The sequence below is a fragment of the Moschus berezovskii genome, chromosome 24 (assembly GCF_049115385.1).
Source record: "Moschus berezovskii isolate FMDL1 chromosome 24, NW_MosBer_1.0, whole genome shotgun sequence".
Lineage (NCBI taxonomy): Eukaryota > Metazoa > Chordata > Mammalia > Artiodactyla > Moschidae > Moschus > Moschus berezovskii.
This window is the reverse complement of record NC_142483.1, coordinates 59,797,464-59,823,072: the sequence shown is the minus strand read 5'-3', so window position 1 is coordinate 59,823,072 and position 25,609 is coordinate 59,797,464. Positions and strand designations below refer to the sequence as shown.

General features: G+C 46.6%; 1 long non-coding RNA gene across 1 annotated transcript; it reads right to left on the bottom strand.

The window, feature by feature from the left end:
- Window positions 1-1,632: 1,632 nt before the first annotated feature.
- LOC148774073 (uncharacterized) lies at window positions 1,633-24,369 on the bottom strand. Its single transcript, XR_016036206.1, has 4 exons — window positions 23,996-24,369; window positions 12,318-12,494; window positions 11,198-11,306; window positions 1,633-1,985 (listed from the first exon to the last, which is right to left on the bottom strand). It is a non-coding gene; the product is annotated as an uncharacterized LOC148774073 (long non-coding RNA).
- Between the last annotated feature and the right edge of the window lie 1,240 nt (window positions 24,370-25,609).

Below are 25,609 nucleotides of genomic sequence, written 5' to 3'. Positions count from 1 at the left end.
GCAGAAGATATTAAGAAGAGGTGGCAAGAATACACAGAAGAACTGTACAAAAAAGATCTTCATGACCAAGATATTCACGATGGCGTGATCACTCACCTAGAGCCAGACATCTTGGAATGTGAAGTCAAGTGGGCCTTAGAAAGCATCACTACAAACAAAGCTAGTGGAGGTGATGGAATTCCAATTGAGCTATTTCAAATCCTGAAAGATGATGCTGTGAAAGTGCTGCACTCAATATGCCAGCAAATTTGGAAAACTCAGCAGTGGCCACAGGACTGGAAAAGGTCAGTCTTCATTCCAATCCCAAAGAAAGGCAATGCCAAAGAATGCTCAAACTACCGCACAATTGCACTCATCTCACACGCTAGTAAAGTCATGCTCAAAATTCTCCAAGTCAGGCTTCAGCAATACGTGAACTGTGAACTTCCAGATGTTCAAGCTGGTTTTAGTAAAGGCAGAGGAACCAGAGATCAAATTGCCAATATCTGCTGGATCATGGAAAAAGCAAGAGAGTTCCAGAAAAACATCTATTTCTGCTTTATTGACTATGCCAAAGCCTTTGACTGTGTGGATCAAAATAAACTGTGGAAAATTCTAAAAGAGATCAGAATACCACACTACCTGACCTGCCTCTTGAGAAACCTGTATGCAGGTCAGGAAGCAACAGTTAGAACTGGACATGGAACAACAGACTGGTTCCAAATAGGAAAAGGAGTACGTCAAGGCTGTATATTTTCACCCTGCTTATTTAACTTCTATGCAGAGTACATCATGAAGAACGCTGGACTGGAAGAAACACAAGCTGGAATCAAGATTGACGGGAGAAATATCAATAACCTCAGATATGCAGATGACACCACCCTTATGGCAGAAAGTGAAGAGGAACTAAAAGGCGTCTTGATGAAAGTGAAAGAGGAGAGTGAAAAGGTTGGCTTGAAGCTCAACATTCAGAAAACAAAGATCATGGCATCTGGTCCCATCATTTCATGGGAAATAGATGGAAAAACAGTGGAAACAGTGTCAGACTTTATTTTTTGGGGCTCCAAAATCACTGCAGATGCTGATTGCAGCCATGAAATTAAAAGATGCTTACTCCTTGGAAGGAAAGTTATGACCAACCTAGATAGCATATTAAAAACAGAGACATTACTTTGCCAACAAAGGTCCGTCTAGTCAAGGCTATGGTTTTCCCCGTGGTCATGTATGGATGTGAGAGTTGGACTGTGAAGAAAGCTGATCGCCAAAGAATTGATGCTTTTGAACTGTGGTGTTGGAGAAGTCTCTTGAGAGTCCCTTGGACTGCAAGGAGATCCAACCAGTCCATTCTAAAGGAGATCAGTCCTCGGTGTTCATTGGAAGGACTGATGCTAAAGCTGAAACTCCAATACTTTGGCCACCTCATGTGATGAGTTGACTCACTGGAAGAGACTCTGATGCTGGGAGGGATTGGGGGCGGGAGGAGAAGGGGACGACAGAGAATGAGATGGCTGGATGGCATCACCGACTCGATGGACATGAGTTTGAGTGAACTCCGGGAGTTGGTGATGGACAGGGAGACGTGGCGTGCTGTGATTCATGGGGTCGCAAAGAATCAGACACGACTGAGAGACTGAATTGAACTGAAGGCAGCAAAAGAGATGATTTATTGTACACGTTACATTCAGCCACAACTGAAAGAGAACTAGTCCATAGTATCACAGGTCCAGGGCAAAGGACCAAAAGGGGCAGCTTTGAGACAAGCAAGGTGGATCTCTGAAAGGTGGTCAAGGCGGCCAGAGTGGCCACAGATGTTGCAGACCCACTGAGAAGTTGTAGACGGTCGGCACGCAGTGCGCGGTGTGTTGCAGCCCCTGGCTCCGCTTGTCCCCGCGTCTGCGGCCTCCACGGGGGTGCAGCTTCACAGGGCTCTGCCTCATCTTTCTTCTTTTGTGCTTCGCCTGCATGTTTGCTTCTTCCTCCACGTGACTCTCATGGTTCAGAGGTTTCTGAAAAGGCCGACAGCAAGACTTTTTTTTAACCCTTTTTTTTTTTAATGTGAAACATTTTAAAAGTCTTTATTGAATTTGTTATAGTATTACTTCTGTTTTATGTTGCAGTGTTTTTGGTCACGAGGCATGTGGGATCTCAGCCCCCTCATCAGGAATCAAATCTGTACCCCTGCATCAGAAGGCAAAGTCTTAGCCACGGGACTGCCAGGGAAGTCCCTGAGCATAAGACTTAACCTTGCAAAGTCTGAGGGCTGAGGCTGAGGGGAACGTTTGCTAGGATACCCTCCAGGGAAAATATTCAGGGGAGACCTGGATTCTCTCTGTGGGCTGTGACAAGCCATGTCCCCACGCAGCCTCCATGCTGAAGTGATGGGAAAATTAGTACATTCCAGCACAGGCGACTTCATTGTTGGCAACCTAGGAGTTAGAAGAGCTTCCCCAGGATGCAGTCCCCTGAGTCTCATCTCTGAACTCTGCTGGGCTGCTGGTGAAGCCCCGGGAGCGTCCTCGAACACCTGCTGCCCGTTCCCCGGATCAGCCCCTCAATCATCTGGAAAGAGTTACAATAACCCCTGTGCACGGCCAGGATTCCCTGTCTTTTGTTCACGTTGTTCAATCACCCATGCCATGTGGGACCACCCAAGACAGATGGGCCAGAGCAGAGAGATTTGACAAAGTGTGATCCACTGGAGACGGGAATGGCAAACCACCCCAGTATACTTGCCATGACAACATCACGGCAGTATAAAAGGACAAAAATATATGACACCAAAAGAGGAGTCCACCAGGTCTGAAGGTGTCCAGTATGCTACTGAGGAAGCATGAAGGAGAATTACCCATAGCCCCAGGAAGAATGAAGCAGCTGGGTGAAAGTGGAAACGACACAGTTATGGATGTGTCTTATGCTGAAAGTAAAATCTGATGCTGCAGACAACAGTATTGCATAAGAACCTGGAATGGTGGGCCCATGAATCAAGGTAATTGGATGTGGTCAAGCAGGAGATGGTAAGAATAAACATCAACATCTTAGGAATCAGTGAACTAAATGGATGGGAATGGGTGAATTTAATTCAAATGATGATTATATCTACTACTGTGGACAAGAATCCCAGAGAAGAAATGGAGTAGACCTCATAATCAGCAAGAGTATGAAATACAGAATTTGGGTGCAAATGGTCTCAGAATGGTCTCAGTTTCAAGGCAAGCGCGGTTCATATCTTCATCGAGTTATGTGAGCCCCTTTGCCATGACAAGGCAATGATCTGTGAAGGGGTCCCTCTCTTTTAATCATCTCCAATTCTTTCATCCTCTACCTCTTATGATGTGGCTTTGAGTCCCCAGCCATCCCTCACACTGTCACTTAAGCAAAATTTTTTAAAAAGGAACACAACTTATCTACTAAGGATTCCGTGCAAAGTTACTTTTACATGTGGTACCCTGTCCACAACTACTGAAGATCCTAGAGTCCATGCTTCACAGTAGGAGAAGCCACTGCAGTGAGGAGCCAGAGCCCCGCAGGTAGAGAAAAGACTGAGCTGCAGCAAATTCCAGCACAGCCCAAAAAGACATCAGTTCAGTTCAGTCCAGTCGCTCAGTCGTGTCCGACTCTTTGTGACCCCATGGACTGCAGCATGCCAGGCCTCCCTGTCCCTCACCAGCCTACCTGGAGTTTACTCAAACTCATGTCCATTGAGTCGGTCAAATAAATGAAATTAGAAAAAAAGAAAAATGCCGTAACCACATTTAAGAGATAAGTGAGGGTTCCCAAAGGGAGGAAGGTGAGGAGGGGTGCAGTGACCAGCTTCCTTCTCGGTCTGGCACAGTTCAGCTAGAAAGCCACACTCAGAAGTCCCCACAACATAATGCAAGCTGTGTAGGTAATTGCACTTTCTCCAAGAGGCAGATGAGGGGCTTGGGCTCCCATCCGCTCCACCCCAGACTGTTTATGAGTCTCTTGCTTCCAACCACTTGTAGTACTTTCCTCAAAGTAAAGTACTGGGGAGAAGATGGGTTTTTTCCTCTGCCATTATCTCACTGATGCCTTCAGAGCTGATTCTCCTCTCCAGCAGTTGCTCAACTTTCCTGACCATGTTCAGGGTACCCTATATACCTCTCTCTGCGGGGACAGGAGCATCCTCTTTATGTCACAGAAGGAGAACTGAGGTTCTGGGAAGTGAAGGAGTGTGCTCAAGTCTCCACAAGTGTGGATGGAGCCTGAGACCACCTTGCTCTCAGCTATTCCCTTTCTGTTCCCTCTGTCTGGTATCTGTCCCCTTCTTCTGTTAATGGTTGCTGTTGTTCAGTCACTCAGTCGTGTCTGACTCTCTGCAACCCCATGGACTGCGGCACGCCGGGCTTCCTTGTCCTTCACTATCTCCTGGAGCTTGCTCAAACTCATGCCCACTGAGTCAGTGATGCCATCCAACCATCTCATCCTGTCATCCCCTCCTCCTCCTGCCCTCAGTGTTTCCCAGCATTAGCGTCTTTTTCAATGGGTCAGCTCTTCACATCAGTGGCCAAAGTATTGGAGCTTCAGCTTCAGCACCAATCCTTCCAATGAATATGAGTGTAGATTTCCTTTAGGATGGACTGGTTTGATCTCCTTGCAGTCCAAGGGACTCTCAAAAGTCTTCTTCAACACCACAGTTCAAAAGCATCAATTCTTCGGTGCTCAGCCTTCTTTATGGTCCAACTCTCACATCCGTATATGACTACTGGAAAAACCATGGCTTTGACTAGATGGTCCTTTGTCAGCAAAGTGATGTCTCTGCTTTTTAATATGATGTCTACGTTTGTCACAGCTTTTCTTTCAAGGACCAAGTGTCTTTTAATTTCATAGCTGCAGTCCCTGTCCACAGTGATTTTGGAGCCCAAGAAAATAAAATCTGGCATCGTTTCCATTTTTCCCCCATCTATTTGCCATGATGTGATGGGATCAGATGCCATGATCTTCATTTTTTGAATGTTGAGTTTTAAGTCAGCTTCTCCACTCTCCTCTTTCACCTTCATCAAGAAGCTCTTTAGTTTCTCTTTGCTTTCTGCCATTAGGGTGGTATCATCTGCATATCTGAGGTTATTGATATTTCTGGTAATGGTATCACATTTTTTGGAAGCCATTCCTCTCCCCTCAATCTTTGTTACTCTGGGAAAGATATCTCTACCCACTTTTTCTAAGGAGCTCACTTGACTCAGGCTCATCCAGCCACTATATGTTCTGCCCCTTGGCCACTGTTGGTTTGAAGATGGACACAAGTCAGGCCCATGGTTCAATGAGATGAAAAAAAAGCAAGAAGCCCCTCTTTTCCCTGGGACCTGTAGTTGTAAGGGTGGAGTGAGCTTGAGACCACCAGGAGCCACTGTGAAGAGCCTGCTAAAGAGGACAAAAGACCTGGGGGAGAGAGGAGGAGCCACAAGATACCACCAAGCCCCTGGATCCAGCTGAACCTGATGTCTATCCTCTCTGCACTTTTCAGTTACAGGATCAATAAGTTAATCTCAGTGTCTCCACCACCTTTTTTCTCTCTCTCTGTCCTTCCCACTCTTCCTGCCTTCTTCCTTTCTAGTGAGTTTATGTTGGAATTTATTATTTGCCATGGAATAAGCAAAAGAATCCTAACCAATGTGGACTCTTCTCCCAAGGTCTTCCGATGATACTGTATAGGCTACATTTTGGTATAGACACACACACACAATCATTTTTGTAGAGCATTTTGTAAAGCACCTTCACATTCGTTTGCTCTGACAACCTTCTGAGAGAAGACAGGTAAGTATCACATCTCTACAAACATCTTTATAAATAAGGAAACTGAAACTCAGAGAGGCCAAGTGACTTATCTGAGATCACACAGCCAGCCAGTGAGTGGCTGACTTGACGGGTCACAAGTCCATGTTCTTTCCACTGGTTCTTGCTGCAGTCCTGGGTTCTTGACCTGTCTTGGCTATCAGCAAGCAGAGTGATCTTCCAAATAAGTTTGCCTCTCTGGTCTTCAACTTCCCATCTGTAATACAAGGGATCTGACACCTGTGACTTCTAAGGGCCTCCCCAAACTTGCATTCTCGTGGTCTGTGATTTTGCTTCATAACTGTGCCTGAAACTGGCTTGTCATTTAGTCACTCAGCGGTGTCTGACTCTGCGACCCCATAGACTGTAACCCACAGGCTCTTCTGTCCGTGGGATTTCCCAGGCAAGAAAACTGAAATGGGTTGCCATTTCCTTCTCCAAGAGATCTTCCCAGACCAAGGATCAAACTGTGTTGGCTCTAAATAAAAAATCCTACTGGGAGAACATCCCATCAATCAGAGACTCAGCACACACCTGTCTAATGACATTGAGGTTTCCCATGGTTCTGTTCTGAGATGGAGCAAACAACAGTAATAACTCAAGTAATAAAATAATTGTGTACAAGCCCTGTATCCCATCTGCTGTTTTCCTGCTTAGAAAAAGTGCTGTGTGCTAGAATCTTTTTGCCTTTCAGCCCTCAAATGAAATAAAACAGGCTTTGCACGACCCTGAGTCACAGCAGCTTTGTCCTGGGAGGTGGGGGTGGGGGAGCTAAGAAGCCTGCCCACCCCTGCCATGGCTCTTTTTTTCCTTTTAATTGGATTTCTACTAGAATCTAACTGCTTTACAATGCTGTGTCGGTTTCTACTGTACAATGAAGTGAGTCAGCTATATGTACACACACACCCTGCCTCACGACCCCCCTCCCCACCCCTCCCCTCTAGGTCATCACCAAACACAGAGCTGAGCTCCCGGCGCTGTACAGCCGGTTCCCACTAGACAGATATTGTACACGTGGAGGTGTATGATGTCAATGCTACCCTTGCAGTTCGTCCCACCCTCCCCTTCCCCACCCCCACCCCATCCACATGTCGCTTCTCTATGTCTGCATCTCTCCTCCTGCCTTGGAAATAAGTTCATCTGTACCGTTTTTCTAGATTCCACACATATGTGATAATATACAATGTTTGTTTTTCTCTGCCCAGCTCTTAAGTGTGAATTAAGGCTCTGCTAGAGCTCCCAGGCCATCATGTGCACTCCCTGATGGTCCCGGGGCCTCTCAAGACCTCAGATTTGAGGAGCAGTATGGCCACACACTGATGGATTGATGAAAATCTGAAATCCACACAGAGTGCCCCTCTGATGTGGGCACCTCCAAGGCCTTCATTTGCTTTGCAGATTCTCTGAATCACTCTTGGACTTTTCTTCTTCCTGGAGGCAGTTTTTTTTTTTTTTTTTTTTTAAGATTTCTACAAGGAATGGAGTCACAAAGGCTGTTGGCTTTGCTCTGTTTTGCTGAACCTCAACACAGTCTTTCCCAATGACCCTCAAAGACGATCAAAGAGCCCTGCCTGCTCCCATGCAGGTCTTTCCTCTCAACCCTGTTCACAGGCTCTTTGTCTGAAAGAGACATTTTGTCCTGACAAGTCAGCTCATGTCCTGTACCCTGTTCCCTGGAAAGTTAATATTACACAGCCACGTGATTACCCTTTCGCGTCCCAGATGTCATTCCTGAATTCAGAATTAGTTTTCGCTGTTTGGGACCTTGAACCTTTCCTGGGGTGGGAGGGTGGGTTGAGTTCAGAGCAGTGAAGAGGCAGAAAAGCAGCAACAAAACCTCAATTCATTGTTTAGTTTATAATAAGCTGGGCCATGGTCCTTTGTGTGAAGGAAGAAAGACCCTTGGTGTAATTCATACTTTCTAAGGAGTCAGGGGTTTCCAGATTGACTTACTATTGATGCTTCAGAATCTTGATGACAGCTCTAAATCTGGAGCAAGATGCACATTTTAATACGTCTAGAACAAAGAGCTCTTTAAGATAGATCCCCTGCTGTACAAGCTAAGAAAAGAGTTCCTAAGATGTAGCTGTAAAACCCTGGGGCTATAATAAGGATGCCTGGGTCCCAGTGTCCATCTGCTGAAGCCGTACCCTACATCTTAAGCTCAGATCCTCTGATTAGCAGCAGGACAGTCTACCATGGGCATGGGATGCTTCATTCTTGGACCCATGAAGTGGTAAAGACCAAGAGTACTCATGGACCAGCTGGGTCCAAAGCAACTGTCCAATTTAACTCATTCAATTTCAGGTAACCACAATACCAGCTTGCTATTCTCACATTTGTTTAGGTTTCACCAGATAACTCCTTGGCCTAATCCAACCCTGTCAGCCCTCTAAGGACCAGATCAGACCCCTTTGTCACCACTTCTCTGGCAACATTCACAGTGCTTTCTGTCTGGCCACAGCATGTGGTTTTAAGCTGTGCTCCTACTTCCTTTGCAACCAGAATCCGATCCAAACTTCCGAGTCTCCAGCTTTGCTCTTGGTCTGCACCAGAGTCCCCAATCCCTGGTTGGTCTACACCAGAGTCCCCAATCCCTGAGCTGCACAGCAGGATACAAGCAGTGGGCAAGTGCACAAAGCTTCATCTGTATTTACAGCGGCTCCCCGTTGCTCGCATTACTACCTGAGCTCTGCCTCCTCTCGGATCAGCTGGGGCATTAGATTCTCATAGGAGCTCAAACTCTACTGTGAACTGTTCATGCGTGGACTTGAGGTTGAAAGCTCCTTATGAGAATCATCCCAACACTATTCCCCACTTCAGCCCCCACCCCATGTGTGGAAAAGTTGTCTTCCAGGAAACTGGTCCCTGGTGTCAAAAAGGTTCGGGACTGGTCTGTACTTTGATGCTTTCTGCCTCTCCTGTCTCTTCTTCTTCCTCCTGACTTGCTTCTGATCTCAGGGACTCTGGTTCTGGTGTCTTGCCTCTGGATCCAGCCTCAGACTTGCCCCTGGGACCCAAGATCAATTTGTCTTCCCCGAAAACGACCATGGCCCCGGGTTGCCTTATTTGGCCTGAGAATCAGTTGGCTGATGTGAGAGCTGGATGTGTTCATGACTCATTTCAGCGTCCAGGACCTACCTCTGAGCTGACTTCTCTGGCCAGCTAGCTTTCTACAAGGAATGGTCTTTTGCCTTATGATGAAACGTCTTCCTTGGGAATCTGCTGATGTTGAGCACAGTAGTGGACAGGACAGGCCTACACTCAGTTGGCTGTGGGTCGGGTCATCTGAGTTCTAATTCCAGCTTGCTCTTGAGTCAGTCACCTACTACATGAACTCAGGCAAGTAGTGAGCCTTTTGGAGACTCGGGCGCCTCATCCTCAGTTAAATGGAAATAGGAAAACAGTGCTGACCTCACAGGATTACATGCGTGGTAGGGGGGAACTTTGAGATATTAGCTAGATTTTCTGCACTAGTACAAACTCTTTTATCAGGTCCTAGGATGGTGTGTGTGTGTGTGTGTGTGTGTGTGTGTGTGTGTAAATGGTGAAGAAGCCTCAGAGAGCCGTGGGTACTTGTGCATCATCACATCACCAGACACTCAGCAGAGTACTCAACAAATATCAGCATAGAAAGAATGGAGGGGGCTTCCCTGGGGCCCCAGTGGGTTTTCCAGTCTAGGTTCATTGGTCAGCCTTCTGGCCTTTGCCAGAAGGGAGAGGACTTCACTCCTGGTGAAGCTCGATATTAAAATGGTGCTACCTTTTCCTCTTAGGCCCCCAATCCTTCCTTCACAACTGTCTTTCCTGATGTCAGAAGGTGTCTCTCCCTCCCTGAACCCTTTCTGGGGCTTGGCTCATGTTTCCTAAAGGGCACAGAGATGGCTCCATTCTGTAGCTCTTACTCTCCCCTGACGGGTCAGCTGAGCTGGAGGGAGGTGCCGTGTCTGTCGCACCAGCTCCTTTAGCTGAGTCCTTAGTAGAGGAAGTTGTCGAGGTGACGGGTCCTGGCTGACTCCGATACAAACACAGCCTGATGTGCCTGTGGAAGAGCCGCACCTACAAGTATCCAGTTGCATGTTGCTGCTCTGCACAAGGTGGGAGGGACATTCCAAGAGGGGGTTTAGTGCCTGAAGCTGGAGAGGGGAGCTTAGGGTAGCTACCGAAGCTGGGCCAGGGGATTCATCTGGGCTCCGGGTAGGGAAGGAGCTGTTGCAGTGGCAGGAGTGGATTCTTCAGGGGGCTTGTGGCTCACGGGGTGTGAGCAGTACCGCTCAGGGGCCGGGAGATGGTGTGGCTTGTGGTCGGGCTCCTCTCCACCCCTGCATGACTGCCACGCGGTTCTTTCTGAGCAGGACCACCGCTGTTTCACCCCCTGCAGGGTTTTGGGCTGTGGCAGAACTGGTGGACAGCACTTTCACCCAGGGCTCGGCTTTTCACCAAAAACCTTGTTTTAAAATGTAAACTTCAGTCTATTTGGATATGATCAGGCCAATAGATCAGGAGACAGTGTCCACTGGAAAGACAGCTCGTTCATCACAGGCCCCAGGAGCAGGGTCACAGCTTGTCATTGAGGCCACAACAGGAAGCAAGGGGGCAGGTAGGAGGTGGGGGTGGAGGGACGGAGGTGGGGAAGGGTCTTCACTGGGCTTCCCGGGAAAGGAACGGCAGAGGCAGGTGAATGGGCAATTGAAATAGTTGTAGTCAGTCCTGGGGCACCGGGCTGTCTCCAGTTGTCTGGCACCTGCCTGGGCACTTAGGGTGGAGGGACCACAGGGCTAAGCGTGATAGCCCTCTGTGGGAGGGTGGGCATGGCCTCCAGAGAGGCTTGTTTGCACACTTGTCCTGGTGGGTAAGGCCTGTACCGTCTCCAGGAACTGGCTGGGCAGGGCTGCCCCCTCGGGTGTCAGGCATCAGAGCCACAGGTTAACCGGAGTCTCAACAATCGTGGTTCCCCTGAGGGGCCGTGTTAGCTGGCCAGGGTGACTGTAACAGAACAGCACAGACTGGGCGGCTTAAACCACAGAACCTTACTGTCTCCTGATTCTGGAGGCTACAAGTCCCTGACCAAGGGTAGTCAGCAGGGTTGCAGTCAACGCTGAGGCCTCCCTCCTTGGCTTGCAGACAGCCGCCTCCTCAACACGTCCTCAGAGGTCTTTTCTCTGTGCACGTGTGTCCCTGGTGTCCCTTTATGTATCCAAACTTCCTCTTCTTCTAAGGACAGCAGTCAGATTGCATTGGGGCCCTCGTTTTAAATGAATCACCTCTTTAAAGGCCCTGGGACTTCCCTGGTGGTCCAGTGGCTAAGACTCCACATTCCCAGTGCAGGGCCCTGGGGTTGATCCCTAGGCAGGGATCTCTATCCCGAATGCCTCAACTAAGACCTGGTGCAGTCCAATGAATAAATAAATAATTTTTAAAGCCCTACCTCCAAATAAAGTCACATTCCGATGTACTGGGCTTCGGGGTTCAGTAGACGGATTTGAAGGCTTCAGTATTCCAGCCCCTGAGACATTGCTGGAGTAGCTGTGGGATCCCTGGAGCGGAGAGCATCAGAAGGCCACCATGAGCACACGGTGATCTGAGGATCTGATCCTCAGCTGCTGTGGGCTGAGGGGGCATGGGCCCGGGTGACTCAGGTAAGATGCTGGTAGGGCTGTACTTATAAGCTTTATTCTCTGTGTGTGCTCAGTAGCTCAGTTGTGTCTGACTCTTTGTGACCCCATGGACTGTAGCCCGCCAGGCTCTTCTGTCCATGGGATTCTCCAGGCAAGAACACTGGAGTGGGTTGCCATGCCCTCCTCAGGGGATCTTCCCAACCCAGGGATCAAACTCGCGTCTCCTGTGTCTCCTGCATTGCAGGTAGATTCTTTACCGCTGACTCAACAGGGAAGCCCGTATTATGAGCTTTGGGGCCTCAACAAATTCAGAGTTAGCAGTTCCTGAGAAAGATTGGAAATAAATATTGAATATTCTTTTTAGTGTGGGATCTGGATTCCATCAGTATCAAAAACCAAGGCCCACAACACCAGGGGGTCAGCTTCTCTTGAAAAGCACGGCGACCGTATTTATCTGTGTTCACAGCTGTAGCTGTTGTTGTTCAGTTGCTCAGTGTGAGCAACTGACTCTCTGTGACCCCATGGACTGCAGCACACCAGGCTTGCCTGTCCTTCACTAGCTCCCGGAGTTTGCTCAAACCCATATCCATCAAGTCAGGCATGTCATCCAGCCATCTCGTCCTCTGTTAACGGCCTGAAAATACTAAGCCTGGGTCCTCTCTCTAACCCCAAGGTTCACTCTTATCTTACAGTGAAAACTGTGTCAAAGATGTGTGTGCCTGAAAAAAACCACAAGGTGTTCGGTTTTGAAAGTTCACTGGAGAACAAACTGCTTGTTCGTTTCGTTCTCCCACGCCCTTCTCAGGAGCGTCTGGCACAGCGTCCTGACTCCCTCCTCTGACACACGTGCGTGCACATCACTTTCTGTCTCTCACACACATACACACAAGCTTTCTGTCACACTCAGTATCCACTCTTCCAGCCAGATACCTTGCCTCACAGAGGACCATGCAGGATTCTTCAGAAATCATTCTTTGTGCCATTCTGCTTGGAGTAGTGGCTGCAAACAGCGGACAGAAGCTGGACCACCAACCTCTTTTCTTCTTTCCATGCCCCCTTCTTCCCACAGCAAGGATGAGTGTTTTCTCACTAGTAGACTCTCCCCATCTTCAAAAAAAGAAAGAAAGAAAAGAGCATGGCTCATGCCAGAAGTTCTTAAGGAGGCAGGAATCCAGATTTGTCAATAACCATGGCGTTTCCAGGTGAGTTATAACTAAACAAACTGCAGACTCTGTGGAGGCAGATTTAGACAATGTGCTCTGAAAAAGCTCTGTATCAATCAGAGCTGTTGGTCCAGGTAAGAGAAACCAGTCTTGGATAACTTGAGCAAAAAGAAAACTTCCTTGAAAGGTATCAGGAGGTGGTTCACAGGAGCCCCTACTGGCAGCAGGGGTTTGGGCGGCATGCGGGGAAATCTTGGGAAATGAGTGGGAACTGAAGGGCTTCAGAAGTCATCACAGGAGGGGTTTGATGTCTTCTCATTCTCTAACACCAGCCCATGGTTGGACACAATCACAAAAAGTGGACACACACAGTCTCTGTTGAAACTCTGCCAGTGAAGCCTGGCATTACCAGCCTTCTGCATAATACTCAGTGGATCCAAAGGGACCAGTTGATCCACTACTGAAATCTTGCTTGAGTCCCCACTGCTAGAAGCCAGGGAAGTTGTTTTGGGAAGTTGAGTGAAGCTGTGTCCCATAATGGGGCTTCCCAGGTGGTACTAGTCAACCGTGGTTGACTGGTGGTGAACCCGTTAGTCTCTGGCAGTGAATCAGTCTTTGGCAGGCAAAGAACCTGCCTGCCAGTGCAGGAGGCACAAGAGATGGGGATTCAGTTCCTGGGTGGGGAAGATCCCCTGGAGGAGGGCATGGTAACCCACTCCAGTATTCTTGCCTGGAGAATCCTATGGACAGAGGAGCCTGGCAAAGAGTCTGACATGACTGAAGTCACGCATGTGTCCCATAATAACAGGCATACGGGTAGATTCTTCCAAAATAAGAAGGGAGATTGAATGTAGGAAGTAAATGTTCACCACAGTTCCTTTTTAAACAATTCTGTGTCTATGTATCTCTTTGTTTCTAGCTGCACTGGGTCTACACCCTGCACCCAGGCTTTCTCTAGTTAGCTGCAGCGAGTGAGGGCTATGCTCTAGTTGCAGTGCACGGGCTTCTCATTGCAGCGGTTTCTCTTGCAGAGCACAGGCTCTAGAGTGTGGGCTCCATAATTGCGGCACACTGGCTTAGTCGTTCTGAGGCTTGTGGGATCTTCCTGGACCATGGATTGAACCCCACGTTCCCTGCACTGGTGGGCAGATTCTTAACCACTGGACCCCCAGGGAAGTCCCTCACAACAGCTGTGATTGTAACCATGGACACTTGAAAGGTGTGTCATTCATAAGAACAACGGGCTTGGAATTTTGCATGTGCCCCAGCCTCCGGTTGCTAAGCTTAGATGCCCCCTCAAATCTGTGCCCTTCCTTTCTTAGTATGAACTTATAAAAGAGCAGTACCTTCTGGTCTGGGAACTACTGCCTGTCATTCCCAGCTCTCTGCACTGAGGTGCCCCAGGTGCCATGTGTGAGGAAATGGGCCACTTCCACACTGAGCTTATAACATTTTTCCCTTTAGCGACTGTGCATGCCATGTCCCTCTCTGGCTGTCTGGAATGAAAATGATATCCAAAGTGACTTTGGAAGCTATTTTATTACACACAGCAAAGCCTCTGACATTTGACCCCTAAATGACTACAGAGTGATATTCGCTTGCTAACCTATTCACCTGCACAATGATTTTAGAAGACAAAGAAATGATTTTTGTTAGGGCATTTGTGTCATTGTACATGGATAGATTCATTTGTTACCAAGGCATTTATTTAGCTTGTTTCTCTGTTTCTTCTGAGACATAGAGTGAATATAGCCATTTCTTAGTCTCTGTTTTATAAAAATGAGATTAATAGTATCTGTCACAAAATGTAAACAGGATTAAATGAAATGATGAATGCAAAACACTTAGTAAGTAGCGTATAGTAGGTACTTAATCAGTGGAAGACTGTGGGCAGAGTGTGGTGTATAGGTGGGAAGTCGTGTAAACCGGAAATTAGGAGGCTGCACCCCGTGCAGTCTTGGGGAAATCCCTCCACCCCTCTGTGCATGCATGCTAAGTCAATTTGTCACATCCGACTCTTTGGGACCCTACGGACTGGACTGTAGCCCACCAGGCTCCTCTGTCCATGGGATTCTCCAGGCAAGAATACTGGAGTGGGTAGATCCTCCTCCAGGGGATCTTCCTGACCCACAGATGGAACCCACATCTCTTATGACTCCACATTGGCAAGAAGATTGTTTACCACTTACACCACCTGTCAAGCCCTCTGAAACCTTGTTTATCTGTAAAAAAAAAAAAAAAAAAAAAAGGCATAGGATGGTACCTGGGGTTTCCACACTCATTCCTGTGGAAACTCTCTGCTCTGCAGAATTCCTCAGGACCCTATCTGGGAGGGGCTGGATTGAGTCCAGCAGACTCTGATCCCTGCCTTAGCTCCAGTTTGGTTTGTCCGATATACTGGACTTCCAGAGGAGAGTTTGCTTGAAGAAAGAGCATCACTGCTCTTGTAAACACACTAAATATTACTGTATCCAAGGACTTACATACTTTCCTACTCAAATGTTGTTGTTGTTGAGTTGCTAAGTTATGTCTGACTCTTTGTGACCCCATGGACTACAGCATGCCAGGCTCCTCTGTCCTCCACTATCTTCCTGAATTTGCTCAAATTCATGTCCATTGAGTCAGTAATGATATCTGTCCATCTCACCCATCTCTTCTCCCCCTTCTCCTTTTGCCTTCAATCTTTCTCAGCATCAGGGTCTTTTCCAGTGAGTTGGGTCTTCACATCAGGTGGCCAAAGTATTGGAGCTTCAGCAGCAGTCCTTTCAATGAATACTTTCACCGGAAGACACACCCACAACTGAGTGCCCTTTCTGCTTTGGCTCTTTGTTCTTTCTGAAAGATAATTTGCTTTTGTGAGGGTCTGGGCCGGGGGTGGGGGGTGGGGGGGGGTGGAGGGGGCGGTGGCTTAGTCAGCAAGTCACCTCGGGAGGGGAATTGACTTTCCTCTCCTCCCTGACTAGTTTATGAAAATCCAAGGCTGACCTGCCATTTCCAAGACTGCCCAGGCGTGGAGACACTCAGGTGGGGCAGACTCAAGGCTACAAATAAGAACTAAAAATGCAGCTCACAGGTACTGTCCCTGGGGCTGGGACTTCAGGAAGGGCAGGTACACACTGTTCTGGTTAGAAAATGTTTAAATCAAATGCAACACTGGGTATGCCCTTTCTGACCATGAGCTGGGTGGGGATCAGGAAGCAGGCCAGCTCCTGGGCTCTCAGAGCACCTATGAGCAGAAACCAGCTGGCTTCTGGTCAGGGTTTCAGCCAGCCAGCATCACTGTCTATCACAGAGACATCGGGCCCTCCAACACTCATGTGTGACAGAAAGGGAGCATGGCCAAAGGCTGTGTGATGAGTTTTTATGTATTCAGAGCACAAACGTCTATGCCAAATGCTGGACACTCTGTTAGAGACAGAGACTCGTTCCGCTGTTATTTATTCTAGTCTAAGGAAACAGCAGGGATTAATAAGCAAATAATTATCAAGTCAGGTGGTATGTGTGTTAGTCACTCAGTCATGTCTGACTCTTTGCAACCCCATGGACTTAGCCCACCAGGCTCCTCTGTCCACGGAATTCTCCAGGCAGGAACACTGGAGTGGGTTTCCATGCCTTTCTGCAGGCAGACTGTTTACCATCTGAGTCACCAGAGAAGCCCAGCTTGGATGGTAAGAATTGCTAAATAAATGGGACAGAGATACGAAGGGTGCTATTTTATAGATTCTTCTGGGAAAGCTTTGATGAGAGGCTGGCATTAGAGCAGAAACTTGAAGAAAGTTGGGGAGGAGGAGCCTCTCACTCTCAGGTCAGAGTGGTCCAGGAAGAGGGGAGACTGACTGCAGATCCCTGAGGGCAGAGCAGTGAGGGGCACAGAGCAGCTGTGAAGCCAGATCCGGCCTCTGTACCCCGGTGCTGAATCAGATCTTGGAGGCAGAGTTTTGGGTGAAGTAGAAAAGAATAACGTTCTTTCTCTGCCAGCTGAAGGGGACGCAGCAGGTTGTGTCCTCACCTCAGGTTAATGCCCTCAACACTGCCGGTTCCCACCTGGAGGGGTAGTGAGGAGATTTATAGGATTGGTTCAAATAGGGTGTGGTCAGATGGTGGACATTCTTCTGATTGGCTGGGTGTGAGGTGAGTCAGCTTCATCCACCTTCTGGTTCCATCAGGTCTGGGGTCTACGTGTTTGTGGGCTGCATGTAATTACCTTCTCCCACCTGGAAGGGGTTTCTGTATCTGCAAAACAGCTCAGCTATTGCTGTGTGTATCCCCCAAGGGGAAGCCAGGCCCCCCCGCCAAGGCTGCACTACTGTTTCTCAGCTATTCCTCATTTGGCTCCTCGTCCTGTCCCTTCCCTCATTAGCAACTGCTTGAATCTGCTCCTTGGAGCTCAAGGAAGGTCATGGAGGCTGAATGGTGCCTCTCTCCTGTACTCCAGAAATTGGGAACATGGAAAGGCTTTTGTGACCAGGAGGCCAACAGGGTCCTGCTCGGGATCAGTTGGGGTGGAGTGACAAGGATGAGGGTGGAGGGAAGCAGCAGGGATTGCATTGTCTAGAGGTTAATGGACCAATCTAAGTGATCCAAAATTTATTCTGAAGCCATTAAAAATTATGGGCCAGTGTGATTTCCCTCTTAGCAGGGTTCCTGTGGTTGATATGTTAAGTGTTAAGGGGCAAAGAGAGGTTGAGAGCGATGGACTGGAAAGCTGACATAATCATGTCGGCAGGATATGGTGGTGGATTAGACTGAGGCAGTGGTGCGGGTGGGCTGGCTGACGTTGGATGTCTGCTGAAGGCAGAGCCAACCCGCTCACCAGAGGACCAGCACATCACGAACACCTCTGCTTTTACTCCTCACTCTTCCCCTAGCCTATCCCTTCCCTCTACCCAGGAGAGAATATTTCCTCTTCAATGAAGAGGGGGGAGAAAAGCACAGAGAGAGAAAACATAAACGGATGTAAGACAACAGAAAGAAAATAAAAAGGCAGCAGAAGAATTAAAACAGTAGAGGCAAGAAATGAACACCAACAGAGAAAAAGAGCAAGAAAGAGAAAGAAATGCTCTCCCTCCTTCCAGCTTTCTCATCTCTTTCCATCTCTGGTTTGTTTGTTTGTTTTCCAGTTTATTTTTGCCAGGCCGTGCAGCATGCAGGATCTTAGTTCCACAACCAGGGATCGAACCCTTGCCCCCTGCACTGGGAGCATGGAATCTTAGCCCCTGGGCCAGTAAGGAAGTTCCTTTCCTTTTCTATTGCTAACATAAAAGCAAGAGAGGTTGATTCCTTCTGTAGCAAAAGCCCTCTTGGGAAATCCTGATAAGTGTTCTGCTAGCAATGACCATGTGTACAACACCAGGTTGAAGCAGGAGAAATAAATCTGTCAAGAAAAATAAAAGCCAGTGCTGAGGGTGAACTGCCTGTTCAGAGATCTAAATGCAAGTAATCACTTCTGATAAAGCCCAGGTCTCCCTGGACGGTAACAGATGTGGACCTAGAATCTTATTTTTTCTGCCATCTCTCAGAAGAGAAATTCACCTTGTCTCCTAGGTCCCCTTCAACAACTGCAGAGCTGGTTTTATGAAGTGGTATTTCATAAAGCTGCAGGACACTTCAGTGCAGTGCAGTTCAGTTCAGTCGCTCAGTCGTGTCCGACTCTCCACCACCCCATGAATCACAGCACGCCAGGCCTCCCTGTCCATCACCAACTCCCAGAGTTCACTCAAACTCATGTCCATCGAGTCGGTGATGCCATCCAGCCATCTCATTCTTGGTCGTCCCCGTCTCCTCCCACCCACAATCCCTCCCAGCATCAGAGTCTTTTCCAGTGAGTCAACTCGTCACATGAGGTGGCCAAAGTATTGGAGTTTCAGCTTTAGCATCAGTCCTTCCAATGAACACCCAGGACTGATCTCCTTTAGGATGGACTGGTTGGATCTCCTTGCAGTCCAAGGGACTCTCAAGAGTCTTCTCCAGCACCACAGTTCAAAAGCATCAATTCTTCAGCAATCAGCTTTCTTCACAGTCCAACTCTCACATCCATACATGACCACGGGAAAAACCATAGCCTTGACTAGACGGACCTTTGTTGGCATTTCCTTCCAAGGAGTAAGCGTCTTAATTTCATGGCTGCAATCAGCATCCACAGTGATTTTAGAGCCCCTAAAAATAAAGTCTGACACTGTTTCCACTGTTTCCCCATCTATTTCCCATGAAGTGATGGGACCAGTTGCCATGATCTTTGTTTTCTGAATGTTGAGCTTCAAGCCAACCTTTTCACTCTCCTCTTTCACTTTCATCAAGACGCCTTTTAATTCCTCTTCACTTTCTGCCATAAGGGTGGTGTCATCTGCATATCTGAGGTTATTGATATTTCTCCCAGCTTGTGCTTCTTCCAGCCCAGCGTTCCTCATGATGTACTCTGCATAGAAGTTAAATAAGCAGGGTGACAATATACAGCCTTGACGTACTCTTTTTCCTATTTGGAACCAGTCTGTTGTTCCATGTACAGTTCTGACTGTTGCTTCCTGACCTGCATACAGGTTTCTCAAGAGGCAGGTCAGGTGGTCTGGGATTCCCATCTCTTTCAGAATGTTCCACAGTTGATTGTGATCCACAGAGTCAAAGGCTTTGGCATAGTCAATGAAGCAGAAATAGATGTTTTTCTGGAACTCTCTTGCTTTCTCCATGATCCAGCGGATGTTGGCAATTTGATCTCTGGTGCCTCTGCCTTTTCTAAAACCTGCTTGAACATCTGGAAGTTCATGGTTCACATAATGCTGAAGCCTGGCTTGGAGAATTTTGAGCATGACACTTAGGGGTAGCCAGAAGCCATTGTTTTCACAAGAGGGAAAAAAAAGCTGCAGGAAGTCTCAGCTTCCACCGGAAGATATAATCAGAGCGTCTGCTGAGGGTCTGAGAACTCCTGGCTGCTGCAGTTCTTTGATACGGTCAGTGTTGGAAACTCTGGTCATAAATCGTGATGAAAGATCACAGGAGCCATATCCACCTCAGAGAACTGCAAGTGTTCAAGTGTTTAACATAGTCTTAAAATGCCATAAGAACCTTCCTCTCATTTAATCTTCAGTCTTCAGCTGTTAGCACAGATGCATTGGGTTGCGGCAAGAGGAAGAAATAAAGAAACGCTTTTACACAGAGACCAGGGACACTTTCATTTCCCTGAAAGACGGGTTTAATCAGCAGTTTCCAGGAGGAAGGCAGCAGTCTGTGTGTGTGAAATTTTGCCAAAAGGAATTAAATTGAAAAAGATGATTTTTCTTTCAGAACTGGCAAAGTTCTCACTGGGATTTTTTGTATAATGAATCCAGTTTTCTATTGTGAACTTGCAACTATGTATGAAAATTTATTTAAGAAATGGATGAAAAACAAAACAGGGCAAATCCAACACTGCCAAGCTTCGATTGCTCTCAGAATATTTTTTGCACTCTCTTTGTCCTTTATTCCTTCCACGCCCTTCCTCTTTCTTGCTCCGCCAAACCCCACATTAACAGAGAATGCCTCTGATGAAGCTTTAAGTTCATATTGTATATTATAGCTTAAGCTTGAGCCATAAAAGATAATCATTGCAATGCGTATGGTTCCAGGCCTGTGCTCACCTTCCATCAAAACTCAATCTTAACTACAGTTTTTACCGCCTGGAATGTTGCATTAAGCTGTCCTGTTTTCACTCTTGAGAAGGACAGGATATTAATGGCTCATGGTCTAAGAAAACATTTTACCTGAGCAGAGGTGGGCTTTTGAAGGAAGACTGATGTATGCATGCTAAGTCACTTCGGCCATGTCTGACACTTTGTGACCCTATGGACTGTAGCCCAAAGGCTTCTCTGTCCAAGGGACTCTCCAGGCAAGAATACTGGAGTGGATTGCCATTTCCTTCTCTAGGAGATCTTCCTAACCCAGGGACTGAATCCACATCTCTCATGTCTCCTGAATTGACAGGTGGGTTCTTTACCACTAGTACCACCCTGCTGCACGAGGCCTCCTTCACCATTCCAGACAAGCTTCTCTCTCTTTCTCTCTCTCTCACACACACAGACACACACACAGCGTCTAGAGAAAGCCTTTGGGCTCTATCAGCAACTTTGACTCTGGAGACTGAGCAACTACCATTTGAGCAAGGATCCCCCTTAGGAGATGAAGAACAATACGTGACTGACTGCCTCTTACAGAGTGTTCCAGTAACTTCTTAGTTTATCTCCTCCTGGAGTAGAATCTGGCCAAGTCCCTTAGACATAAGGACAAAGCCCTGCAGCTGTGAACTTTGAATCATGACTTCCCAGGCAGCCCACTCAGATCTCAGAACCTCACTGTGACTGCCTGGCCAAGTAAGGAAACCCATAAATCATTGCCCAGTGATGTCAGAAGAAAGGGCTTCCGGGTGGAATGTCAGCCCTGGAAGAAAAGAGCCATTTACACCCTCTTTAATTACACTACAAATTACATTGCATTTAATTACATTAATTCATATAATGAGTGACACTGGGCTCCCTGAGGTTTTGCAATTTTTAAAAATCACGTTCTTCTTCATTCTTGTCCAAATGTCTGAGCTGTTTTTCTTCTCTGAGGCATCCCCCAGAGATAAGAACATGTAAGGTACCCCCAGGAGAAGCATAAATCTCAACTGATAAAAAGATGGCACAAATGAAAATGAATATACCACCTCTGTGAGATTATTTTGATGGGATAGTCATTTAAATGTGGTTCTTTTACAGCTTAAAAACAATAGTGTGAGGGAGACTCTTGTTTATTCTTGCTCCCCCTGCTGCAGCAGGGGCCCCAGTAAATCTTGCCTGAATAAATCATTAAATAAAAATAATAGTAAGGACAAGTCTCTTCACTAGAAAGCTAGGCCATTTCCTCCTCCACGGGATCTTCCTGACCCAAGGATCAAACCCATGTCTCCTGCATCTCCTGCAGAGGCAAGCAAATTCTTTACCACTGAGCCACCTGGGAAGCCCAGCCTACTCAGGGAGCAGTTACTAAGTATTATGTGATTCCCTTGCTAGTAAGTATAACAAGGCTGAAAAAATGTGGTTTCCATTTTTCTTTAGCAGAAATATTTGCTATTCACTCAGATTTCAAAGATGTATTGATCATGTGCTTAGTGAAATGTTAGACAAAAGCTAATATGTCTAATTAATAATCTAAAGTTCTCCATCAAAAACTATAGATACATTTTACTGATGTATAATACATAATATGGGGGCTTCTCTGGTGGCTCAGTGGTAAAGAATCCACCTGAAATGCAGGAGATGCAGATTCGACCCCTGGATTGGGAAGATCCGCTGGAGAAGGAAATGGAAACCCACTCTAAAATTCTTCCCTGGAGAATCCCATGGACAGAGGAGCCTGACAGGCACAATCTATGAGGTTGCAGAGAGTCGGACATGACTTAGCAACTAAACAAAAACAGTAATAGTAATACATAACATACTATATATGTTATTATATATTTAAATATAAATATGAAATATATATACAGTAAGTCTCTTATGTACAAATGAGTTCCATTCTGAGAGTGTGTTCATAAGTACAGTTTATTCTTAAGTCCCACAAATTTAGCCTAGGTATCCAACTAACACAGTTGGTTATATAGTACTATACGGTAATAAGTTTATAATACTTTTCACACAAATAATACATGAAAAAGAAGCAAACACAAAAATAAAGAAAACACTCTTAATCTTACAGTACAGTACCTTGACCCGCTACGCCACTGCTGTCCTGCTATACTCTATACAGTGCCGCACAGTAACGTCCTCGAAAGCACAACTGCTTACAGAGGATGCACACATGTGGCAGCGTACAGCAGACCTGTGAGCTAATTTTATGTGACTGGACATGTGAATGAACATTCTCATCTTTGAAAGTTCGAAACTTGAAGCTTCCCATATTTATATATGTACACACATATTGTCGATGTGGGTAAGGAAGATGCCCTGACATAGGAAATGGCACCCCGCTCCAGTAGCCTTGCCAGCAGAACCCCATGGGCAGAGAAGCCTGGCAGACTACAGTTTGCGGGGTCACAAAGAGTCTGACACAACTGAGCACCTGAGCACAGAGTATGTATAAACAGTTTGGCCTGACCAGATGAAAATCCTAGAATAGCCACTTCTTTTAAGCCACAAAAGCTACTGGGAGAAAATATAAACATTTCTACCAATTCAAGTGTTTCCACGGTACTCTGGTCGCTATGGCTCACTGGCTTACCCAACGCTCTTTCTCGCTCCTTCTCCTTGTCACCTTGTCTGAGGTATAACATTTGCTTTCTCCGCTTCCCTTTGCTGTTGGAGAGGCAACTGGTCATGTTCTGGCCAAAAACCTATGATAAAACATCTGTTGGGGAGATCATAGGAAAGCTTTTGTTTTTCCAATAGAAGGGACAGAGGAGATAAGCGTGATCCCTCTGTTTTCTTCTTTGATGTGGATTTGATGCCTTGAAATGCAGCCTCCACCCTGTCCCTGTACGATTAACAGGAGCATGAAAGGCAACACAATAAAGGTGGTGGAGCATAAAAGAACAAAGAAAGATGCAGGTCCTAGATGTCATCCAAGCATTCTATCAACTGCTTCCTTTCAAATGTCCCTGCGAGACAAGTGAGCCTTATTTTTTTAAGCCTCCATGATCTTCATGGTTGCTTTGCGGTTGTTGTTATTGTGTTACCTGCCGTAGCTGCTGCTGCTGCTGCTAAGTCTCTTAGTCGTGTCCCACTCTGTGCGACCCCATAGATGGCAGCCCACCAGGCTCCCCCGTCCCTGCGATTCTCCAGGCAAGAACACTGGAGTGGGTTGCCACTTCCCTCTCCAATGCATGAAAGTGAAAAGTGAAAGTGAAGTCGCTCAGTCGTGTCCGACTCTTAGCGACCCCAATTGATATGAAGGCTCCACACCCTAGACATAAACTACAACATACTATAACTCAAGATCCCCGAAGTGGATACAGTCAGGGCAGCACAGAAAGGGAGGGATTTAGAGGAAAGGGAAAAGTCAACCATTGTCAGACTTGCCTGGTATGAGAGGAACTCAAAAGTGCCTGAGGGAACCTCACAGAACTTTGATCTGATGTTCTTTTAAGAGTAAAATAAAATTGGAAAAAAACAGTATTGCACTGCGTCAGTGGGAGCAATATGAGAAAGCAGCCAAGGGATTTAAAAGCAGAGCTAAAACCCAGCTGGATTAGCTCATGTTCAGAAGGAGGAAAGGTTAAAGAAAGCAGAAACGAGGGAAGAGGAGACAGAAGGAGGTTGGGTTTGTCCCTCCACAGGCCCCAAAGGAGAAGCCTGTGACTAGACAGACAGCTGGAACCGGGTCTCTGCCTGAGCACTGACCTCAGGACCAGACCTCCCTTTGTTTCATAAGCAGAAAGCTCTGGAGACAGCCTTTAAGCACAGGTGATGGACACACCCATAAATACCCCAACTCGCTCACCTGTCTGGGCTCATGCCCTCCTGCAGGCCCCCAGTGTTCTGAGCAGACCTTGCTGAACCCATGCTTGGAGCTGCCCTCCTGATCAGCCTCCTGTTCTTCATCAAATCTCCCCCTCTCACCACATACTCCCTTATTTTTTCTTCCCAGGAATTCTTCCCAATAAAGTGCTTTAACATAAATCTTGGTCTCTGGGTCTGCTTCTGGGTGAACCCCACCTAAAACTGTTTTTCTCTGGGTTATAAATAAACCTGCTCACCCAAGGCCAGCAGAGCAGAAAGGCAAAAGAAGTTAAGCAGACAGTGAATCAAAAAGAAAATGAGGTCTGCCAAAAGCCAAAACTATGAACCATAATTCTCTGGGCTGCCCATTTCTGGGCCGATTGTTGCTCGAGTAAAGCAGCAGCACTTTCCACAAAATAAATTTGATATCCTGCTAAACGTCAAGCCATCTGTCACCTTGAATACCAAATCTAATATTGCATATAGTTAGTTAAGAATCAGCACAGAAGGGAGAGCAAAGTTATTCCTACAGCACAACCGAAAAGTATTTTCAAGACTGGACTGGCCTTTTCCTTTTATGGGGATAAAGAGAGAAAACAAAGAGCTCTTCATCCATGAATTTTCCTATCCCAGGTGGGTGACTAGCCTCAAGGTTGCATTAAAAAGAAGTTTGTTATCTTTCATGTTAAGGATCTAGTCTCTGATGACCTCAGGCTCCATACTGGTAGCAACAAGAAAACCAGGCCAGGGCTCAGATGAGCTGTGGTGCCTGCGTCTTAATGACCGACCCTTGCTTGCTGCATGTGGGTAATTTCAGCAAATACCAGATCTGTCACCATGGAGCCAATTTGCTTACATCCAACAACCACAGGATCAGTCTTTGAGGCTCTGAGAAGACTGGATTTAGAGTAAAGACTGAAGCTGCTTTTTTTTTCTTCTTCTTCTTCTTTTCTTTTTTAATTAAACAAAGAATTGGAGAACCACCAGAGCAAGAAAGAAAGGAAGCATTATGTACAACATGGAAATCGATGTGCCTACTGGGGTCATTCTTAAATCAACCACTCCAGAAGGAAAATATTCTGCTTTCTTGATGAAAATTAACAACTTACAGAAAAATTTAACCCCAAAGTGAACAATAACACTTCTAGTAATTCAAAGTGCTAACTGATCAAATAAGTATCACTTGACGTCAGGATTCAACAGACATCCCCCAAATTCAATGCTATCGCCATTACTAAAATAGGAACAACATTTATAATTAAAATTTTAAAAGGACAAGTGGCATGGTTTAATAGAAGAGAAATGAACTGTGGACCTTTCTGTAAGGTTTAATCAAATATACTTTTAGCCCAAATGATGACAACTTGCAATTAGCCCACAAGATGAATTAATTTCAGAAACAGAGCACAGTAGCTGAGATAAGACAAATAGAGCAAGGTCAAATGCTAACTTTCTGTGGCTATAATAGGTCACCTAACCTGTTAATTTTTTAATTGAATTCTAAATTACATTCAGTAAAACGCACAGATCTTAAGTTTGCAGTTTGACGAGTTTTGACAAATGCATGTACCCACGTGCCATCATCAGCATCATGATAAGAACATTCTCTGCACCC